This window comes from Mobula hypostoma, chromosome X2 (genome assembly GCF_963921235.1).
Source record: "Mobula hypostoma chromosome X2, sMobHyp1.1, whole genome shotgun sequence".
In the NCBI taxonomy this organism is placed as follows: Eukaryota; Metazoa; Chordata; class Chondrichthyes; order Myliobatiformes; family Myliobatidae; genus Mobula; species Mobula hypostoma.
This window is the reverse complement of record NC_086129.1, coordinates 6,202,091-6,211,680: the sequence shown is the minus strand read 5'-3', so window position 1 is coordinate 6,211,680 and position 9,590 is coordinate 6,202,091. Positions and strand designations below refer to the sequence as shown.

Genomic DNA, 9,590 nt, shown 5'->3' with positions numbered 1-9,590 from the left:
CATTACATTAGCAGTGAAACCTTGCAGCGCGTTACACATACGAGAAGCATCTGTCTTCTCTTGGGCTGTATTCCCTGGAGTTCAGGGGAATGGGGGGGGAGGGTACGGGAGGGGAATCTCATTGAAACATTCTGAATTTTAAAAGCTCGGAACAGATTAGATATGCAAAAGTTATTTCCCATGGTAGGTGAGTCTAGGACAAGAGAGCAAAACTTCAGGATCGAAGGACATCCATTTAGAAAAGAGATGAGGAGAACTTACTTTAGTCAGAGGGTGGTAAATTTGTGGAATTTGTTGCCACATGCAATTGTGGAGGCCAAGTCATTGGGTGCATTTAAGACAGAGAGAGATGGGTTCTTGATTAGCCAGGGGATCAAAGGGTATGGGGAGAAGGCAGGGGAGTGGGGATGACTGGAGAATTGGATCAGCCCATGACTAAATGGCGGAGCAGCCTCGAAAGGCCGAATGGCCGACTTCTGATCCTATATCTTACAGTCTTAATTGAGTTGTCTGAGTGAATCCATTCCCACATTCAGAACAGGAGAATGGCATCCCCCAGTGTGAATTTGCTGATGTATTTTAAACTCAGATGACCGAGTGAATTCCTTCCCACAATCTGATCAGGTGAACGGTTTCTCCCCAGTGTGAATTCGGTAGTGGCTCACAAGTTTGGATGACTCAGTGAATCCCTTCCCACATTCAGAGCAGCTGAAAGGTTTCTCCCCAGTGTGAACTCGCTGATGCACCTTCAGTCGAGATGACCAAGTGAATCCCTTCCCACATTCAGAGCAGGTGAATGGCCATTCCCCAGTGTGAAGTCGCTGATGTTCCTTCAGTTGAGCGGAATGGGTGAATCTCTTCCCACATTCTGAGCAGATGAATGGTTTCTCCCCAGTGTGATCTAACTGGTGTGTCAGTAATCGAGAACGCCGAGTGAATCCTTTCCCACAGTCTGAGCAGGTGAATGGCCTCTCCACAGTGTGAACAAACTGATGATCTTTCAGCTGAGCTGCATCGGTGAATCCCTTCCCACATTCTGAGCAGAGGAATGGTTTCACCCCAGAGTGGATTTGCTGGTGTCTCAAGAGCTGAGATGACCGAGCAAATACCTTTCCACATTCAGAGCAAGTGAACGGCTTCTCCCCAGTGTGAATTCGCTGATGCTCCTTCAGCACAGATGACCGAGCAAATACCTTTCCACATTTAGAGCAGGTGAATGGCCTCTCCCCAGTGTGAACTCGCTGGTGTGTCAGTAGGTCAGATGACTGAAGGAATCTCTTCCCACAGTCTGAACAAGTGAATGGTCTCTCCCCAGTGTGAACTAACTGATGTTGTAGCAGGTGATTTGACTGAATGAATCGTCTCCCACAGTCTGAGCAGGTGAATGGCTTCTCCCCAGTGTGAACTCGCTGGTGGGTCTGTAGGTTGGACAATTGAGCGAATCCCTTCCCACAGTCTGAGCAGGTGAATGGCTTCTCCCCAGTGTGAACTCGCTGGTGTCTCTGTAGTTTGGAGGAGTGAGTGAAGCCCTTCCCACAGTCTGAGCAGGTGAACGGCATCTTTTCAGTATGAACTCGCTGATGTTCGTTCATTTGAGATGACTGACTGAACCCTTTCCCACATTCAGAGCAGGTGAATGGCTTCTCCCCAGTGTGAACTCACTGGTGTCACTGTGTTGTGGTTGAGTGTGTGAATGTCTTCCTACCGTCCGAACAGGTCAACGTCCTCTCACTGGTGAATTTTCTGATATACCTTTTGCATCAATAACAGAATGGCTTCCCACAGTCAGAACAGGTGGAGCATCTCACTATGGTGTGAACTTGCTGATGTATCTTCATTACTGGATGACTGAGTGGTTCCCCTCCCTCACACAGAGTGGGTGAATGGCCTCTCCCCACTGTGAACTCACTGGCGTGTCTGCGGGTAGCCTGTGAGTGAATCTCTTCCCACACTAGAGAAGGAGAATGATATCTCACTATGATCAATTCTCTGGCAATTCAGAAAGTCAGACGTTTGAATGCCTTGTACAATCAGTGCAGTTGAGAACTGATCTCCAGTGAACAAATCCTGGTGTGTTCTCAGCTCCTGGTTCTAGTGAATTACACAGAGTTAAAACAGAAAACTTTATTTCAGAGACAGAATACATTTACCAGCTGGGATGAGATACTTCTTCATCTCCAAGGATCGACAACAGATGTGTTGGCGTTGCAAAGAAAATATTTGGTTACTCCTTAAATATCCAGACAGAGACAGAAAAACTGATGTTTTGTTGTGTTTAAGATTCCCGTACACAAGTGCTCTGCAATTTCAAACCTGCAAAAATATTTGCAAAAGGCATCAATTGGTGAAGGACAATATTTCAGGAGAGGTTTTAGTCTGTGGTGAGAACATCAGAACAAAAGAAATAGGAGCAGGAGTCGGCCATCTGGCCCTTAGAGCCTGATCTGCCATTGAATAAGATCATGGCTGATCTGGTCATGGACTCATCTCCACCGACTGCCTTCTCCCCATAACCCTTAATTCCCCAACTATGCAAAAATCTACCCAATCTTGTCTTAAATATATTTACTGAGGAATCCTCCACTCCCTCATTGGGCAGAGAAATCCACAGATCCACCACTCTCTGGGAAAAGCAGTTCCTCCTCATCTCCATCCCAATTTACCCGAATTTTGAGACAATGTCCTCTAGTTCTCGTCTCATCTACCAGTGGAAACAACTTTCATAGAAACATAGAAACATAGAAAATAGGTGCAGGAGTAGGCCATTCGGCCCTTCGAGCCTGCACCGCCATTTATTATGATCATGGCTGATCATCCAACTCAGAACCCAGCCTTCCCTCCATACCCCGTGACCCCTGTAGCCACAAGGGCCATATCTAACTTCCTTTTAAACATAGCTAATGAACTGGCCTCAACAGTTTGCTGTGGCAGAGAATTCCACAGATTCACCACTCTCTGTGTGAAGAAGTTTTTCCTAACCTCGGTCCTAAAAGGCTTCCCCTCTATCCTCAAACTGTGACCCCTCGTTCTAGACCTCCCCAACATCGGGAACAATCTTCCCGCATCTAGCCTGTCCAATCCCTTTAGGATCTTATACGTTTCAATCAGATCCCCCCTCAATCTTCTAAATTCCAACGAGTACAAGCCCAGTTCATCCAGTCTTTCTTCATATGAAAGACCTGCCATCCCAGGAATCAATCTGGTGAACCTTCTTTGTACTCCCTCTATGGCAAGGATGTCTTTCCTCAGATTAGGGGACCAAAACTGCACACAATACTCCAGGTGTGGTCTCACCAAGGCCTTGTACAACTGCAGTAGTACCTCCCTGCTCCTGTACTCGAATCCTCTCGCTATAAATGCCAGCATACCGTTCGCCTTTTTCACCGCCTGCTGTACCTGCATGCCCACTTTCAATGACTGGTGTATAATGACACCCAGGTCTCGTTGCACCTCCCCTTTTCCTAATCGGCCACCATTCAGATAATAATCTGTTTTCCTATTTTTGCCACCAAAGTGGATAACTTCACATTTATCCACATTAAATTGCATCTGCCATGAGTTTGCCCACTCACCCAACCTATCCAAGTCACCCTGCATCCTCTTAGCATCCTCCTCACTGCTAACACTGCCACCCAGCTTCGTGTCATCCGCAAACTTGGAGATGCTGCATTTAATTCCCTCATCCAAGTCATTAATATATATTGTAAACAACTGGGGTCCCAGCACTGAGCCTTGCGGTACCCCACTAGTCACCGCCTGCCATTCTGAAAAGGTCCCGTTTATTCCCACTCTTTGCTTCCTGTCTGCTAACCAATTCTCCACCCACACCAATACCTTACCCCCAATACCATGTGCTTTAAGTTTGCACACTAATCTCCTGTGTGGGACCTTGTCAAAAGCCTTTTGAAAATCCAAATATACCACATCCACTGGTTCTCCCCTATCCACTCTACTAGTTACATCCTCAAAAAATTCTATGAGATTCGTCAGACATGATTTTCCTTTCACAAATCCATGCTGACTTTGTCCGATCATTTCACCGCTTTCCAAATGTGCTGTTATCACATCCTTGATAACTGACTCCAGCAGTTTCCCCACCACCGACGTTAGGCTAACCGGCCTATAATTCCCCGGTTTCTCTCTCCCTCCTTTTTTAAAAAGTGGGGTTACATTAGCCACCCTCCAATCCTCAGGAACTAGTCCAGAATCTAACGAGCTTTGAAAAATTATCACTAATGCATCCACTATTTCTTGGGCCACTTCCTTAAGCACTCTGGGATGCAGACCATCTGGCCCTGGGGATTTATCTGCCTTCAATCCCTTCAATTTACCTAACACCACTTCCCTACTAACATGTATTTCGCTCAGTTCCTCCATCTCACTGGACCCTCTGTCCCTTACTATTTCTGGAAGATTATTTATGTCCTCCTTAGTGAAGACAGAACCAAAGTAATTATTCAATTGGTCTGCCATGTCCTTGCTCCCCATAATCAATTCACCTGTTTCTGTTTGCAGGGGACCTACATTTGTCTTTATCAGTCTTTTCCTTTTTACATATCTATAAAAGCTTTTACAGTCCGTTTTTATGTTCTCTGCCAGTTTTCTCTCATAATCTTTTTTCCCCTTCCTAATTAAGCCCTTTGTCCTCCTCTGCTGAACTCTGAATTTCTCCCAGTCCTCAGGTGAGCCACTTTCTCTGGCTAATTTGTATGCTACTTCTTTGGAATTGATACTATCCCTAATTTCTCTTGTCAGCCACGGGTGCACTACCTTCCTTGATTTATTCTTTTGCCAAACTGGGATGAACAATTGTTGTAGTTCATCCATGCAACCTTTAAATGCCTGCCATTGCATATCCACCGTCAATCCTTGAAGTGTCATTTGCCAGTCTATCTTAGCTAATTCATGTCTCATACCTTCAAAGTTACCCCTCTTTAAGTTCAGAACCTTTGTTTCTGAATTAACTACGTCACTCTCCATGTTAATGAAGAATTCCACCATATTATGGTCACTCTTACCCAAGGGGCCTCTCACGACAAGATCGCTAATTAACCCTTCCTCATTGCTCAAAACCCAGTCCAGAATAGCCTGCTCTCTAGTCGGTTCCTCGACATGTTGGTTCAAAAAACCATCCCGCATACATTCCAAGAAATCCTCTTCCTCAGCACCTTTACCAATTTGGTTCACCCAGTCTACATGTAGATTGAAGTCACCCATCCTGCCTTTATCTTATCTATTCCTTCCATAATTTTACATGTTTCTGTATGATTTCCTCTGAATGTGAGCTCTGGCATCACAATTTTACCAATTTCAACACAAGTTGGGGGTACTCAACTTGAGATATACCCCAGGATACTGTGGGAACTGAGGGAGGAAATTGCTGAGCCTCTGGCGATGATCTTTGCATATCAATAGGGAGAGGAAAAGTAATAGAGGGTTCGAAGACATTTTTCCCTTTTCAAAAAAGGGAGTAGAGATCAGCCAGAACATTACAGACCAGTGGTTCTTACTTCAGTGCAGGGCAAGTTGTTGGAGAAGCTCCTGAGAGGCAGGATTTATGAGCATTTGTAGAAGCATAATCTGATGTGGGATAGTCAGCATGGCTCTGTCTAGGGCAGATCATGCCTTACGAACCTGATTGAGTTCTTTGAGGATGTAACAAAACACACTGATGAAGGTAGAGCATTGGATGTAGTATACATGGCTTTCAGTGAGACTTCTGATAAGATTCCTCATGTGAGGCTCATTCAGAAAGTAATGAGGCAAGGATCCAAGTAGACCTTGCTTTGTGGATCCAGAATTGGCTTGCCCACAGAAGCCAAAGGTGGTTGTAGATGGTTTGTATACTGCATGGAGGACGGTGACCAGTGGTGTTCTGCAGGGCTGTGTTCTGAGATTCCTTCTCTTTGTGATGTTTATAAATGATCTTGATGAGGAAGTAGAAGGGTGCTGATGACACAAAAGTTGAGGATGTTGTGAAGAGTGTGGACAGTTCTCCAGAGGTTACAGCAGGACGCAGATAGGTTGCAGAACTGGCAGATGGAGTTCAACCCAGTTAACTGTACTGTGGCTTATTTTGGTACATCAGATCTGAAGACAGAACACAATATTATGTCGGGACTATTGGGAATGTGGAGGATCAGCGAGATCTTGTGGTCTATGTCAATTTTACACTCAAAGCTGCAGTGCTGATTGACAATGTTGTTAAGAAGGCCTTCATCAACCATGGAACTGAGTTCAAGATCAGTGAGGTAATGTTACAGCTATATAAGACCTTCTTTAAACCCACTTAGAGTCTTGAGTTCAGTTACCTCATTACAGGAAGGATGTGGATACTACGGAAAGACTGCAGAGGAGATTTACAAGGATGTTACATGGAATGGAGAACATGCCTTATGAGAATAGGTTGAGTGAACTTTGGAGCGACGGAGGATGAGAAGTGACCTGACAGATGTGTATAAGATGATGAAAGGCACTGATCATGTGGATAGCCAGAGACTTTTTTCCTAGGGCTGAAATGGCAAACACGAGGGGCATAGTTTTGAGGTGCTTGGAAGTAGGGTCAAGGGGGATGTCAGAGGTAGGTTTTCCACACAGAGAGTAGTAGGTGCATGGAATGCACTGCCAGTGATGATGGTAGAGGCAGATACCATGGAGTCTTTTGAGAGACTGTTAGATATGTACATGGAGCTCGGGAAAACAGAGTGCAATGTGGTTGGGAAATCCAAAGCAGAAAAATGTCTCGAATAGGTTACATGGACGGCACAACACTGTGGGCCGAAGGGCCTGTAATATATCGTAGATTTCTATGTTTCTATATACAATCATCTTCGAACAAGGCACGGATCAGACATTCTGACTGACCATCAAATTCTCTGACTGTATTCCTGTCTGTGTGAGAATGCGCTATTTCTGACTTCAATCAACCTAAGACTTGGCTCAATATGCCTCTGTCCTTTGGTATTATTTCAAGTTCTGGTCATGTTCCACAAGACTACAAAGAGCACTTGATTCTACATGTATGATCCTGGAGATTTACCAATTACTCAGATACCCTCCCACCAGCCGATTGACAGTGATGAACCCATCGATGGCAATGCCAATGAATTTAAAGTGGAAGGCAGTGGCGATTCACATTGGACTGCGGCACTTTTGTGATGTAAAAGCCACAAGTCACTTGTCATCGAGGCAAAGGTGTTTCATATCGTTATTTACTCAGAGAGAACTAAATCTGACGGAAGGTTTTATTTCCATGCAGCTCAAATTGACATTTTCACTGACTGGAAGGTGAACTCTTCAACCGAGGTTAACTGGGAACTACATTTTTGTTCCGAGTTACTAATCCTCGGATTTACATAGCTGAAACACGGCAGTGTTTGGGAGATACATTCGCTCCCATTTCCTTCGACTGTACGGGAACAACACTTGGTAGTATCATCCATGGCTGCCTCTTTACCCAGAAGGCCCCACGAACCAGAAACCTGTCTGTCAGCCACCGAACGATCCAGCGATGCGCATGCGCAGCAGAAACGGCGGCGGCCCACCGCTCATCAGCCGAAAGCCTGGCGGCACTGGGTACGGATCGTGGGGCTGAGAAAGAGGGAACGGACCGGGGCTGTCCTGGGGTGCAGGACCAGTGCGCCAGGAGCTCACAGTAATAGCCCGTCAATCACGTTTCAGACGCCGCTGATTAATTCCCCACCGGAGACCCCTCCTACCTGCGGCCGGTCTTTGTGAGCCTCTCGTCTACTGAGCGCATGCGCGATATTTGGGATTACCTCATTCCTCTGCGCATGCGCGTGTGAGCAAACAGAAGGAAATCTGCAGATGCCGAAATCCAAAACAACAGACGGAAAATGCTGGGGGAAAGTCAGGGAGACAGACGGCAACTATGGAGAGAAGTGAACAGTCGGCCTTTCAGACCCAGACCCTTCTTCAGCACTGGAAAGGAAGGGAGGGAGTCAGAATGTGGGGCAGGTGAGGTGATAGGGTAAACCGGGAGAGGGGGAGGAGTGAAGTAAAGAGCTGGGAAGTTGATTGTTGAGAGATAAAGGGCTGGAGAATAATAATAATAATAATAATAATAAATACTCTATTGATTCCCAGTGGGAAATTCATTCGTTTCAGCAGCAACATCTAAAAGCACAGCAAGCAGCGGGCAGACTTTACTGAAAATAAACTACAGAATAATAATATACACAATAACACTGTATCAGTGTGCAATAATAATGTATGAAACAACAATGCAGAGACTATTGAACTATGATGTGTGTTCACCTGTCGCAGAAGATTTTTGTTACGATCCTTGTGAGGGCGGAGCTGAGTGAGTTTGTTGAAAAGGGGTCGGAGGCTTTGCTGCCTATTCAGTAGGTCATGGAGAGGATGTTCCGGATTGTCCATAATCGATAACAGTTTGATCAGTGTCATCCACTCCACCACTCACTCGAAAGAGTCCGGGTTGTGGCCAAGGATGGATCCACCCTTTCTGATGAGTTTATTTAGTCTTTCCCAACGTAAAGCAGCGAAGAAGACTGCACTCGCTACAACAGACTGGTAAAATATCTGCGATATCCTGCCTCACGTGTTCAAGGATCTCGGCTTCCATGGAAAATAGAGTCTGCTCATCCCCTGCTTTTAAACAGACTTGGTGTTGGTTTTCCAGTTGGACATCTCTTGCCGAGGCGAACACCCAGGTATTTGTCCTCCTTCACCATCGCAACTTTTTCTCCCAGAATGTATCCAGGACTCATCACAGTCCTCTTCCTCCTAAAATCTATCACCATTTCCCTGGTTTTGACCACGTTCAGGAGCAGTTGATTCTTCCTTCACTATTCCACAATCCTGTTAAACCAACCCTCTGTACCCCGAGTCCTGTCCATCTCTGATGCACCCAACTGCGGCAGAGTCATCAGAGAACGTCTTTAAGTGGCCAGACTCAGAGTTGTACTGAAAGTCCGAGGTGTTCAGTGTGAACAGAAACGGAGACAGGACAGTCCCTTGTGGGGCTCCAGTGTCACTCACCTCCACCTCAGGCACAGAACCACCCAGCGGTACAAACTGGGGTCTATCAGTCATGAAGGGAGTAATCCAGGAGATAGTGAATTTGACTACGCCCATCCTTGCTCAGACAACGTGGCTGGATTGTATTGAAGGCATTAAAGAAATCAAAAACAGTGATTCTCACAATGCCACCAGCATCATCCCGGTGGGAGTGGGCTCTCTGCAACAGGGAGATGATGGTATCATTCGCTCCCTCATGAGGTTGGTAGGGAAACTGTAGAGGGTCCGAGGTAAGTCAGGACCGGCCTCTGCATCACCTTCATCACATGAGATGTGAGGGCAATTGGTCTGTAGTGATTGTCCTCATTAAGTTCGGATAATTACCATACTGGGTAAAGGACCAAGGCAGGAGTTATTCCACATCTTTTCCTGACTTGGTCTCAGATTGTCAGGGTGCACCAAAATACCAGACAGCAGGCTCGTACAGGCTTTCAGTACCCTGGGGATGATACTGTCGGGGTCAGCAGATGTAGTCCCTCCGGCTCTTTCCTACCCGGACTTACATTCACTGTCCGTCTCCCGGATGGCCT

General features: G+C 46.0%; 1 pseudogene; it reads right to left on the bottom strand.

Annotated features, from left to right (window-relative positions):
- Positions 1-497: 497 nt before the first annotated feature.
- Positions 498-7,738, bottom strand: LOC134340725 (gastrula zinc finger protein XlCGF57.1-like; annotated as a pseudogene).
- Between the last annotated feature and the right edge of the window lie 1,852 nt (positions 7,739-9,590).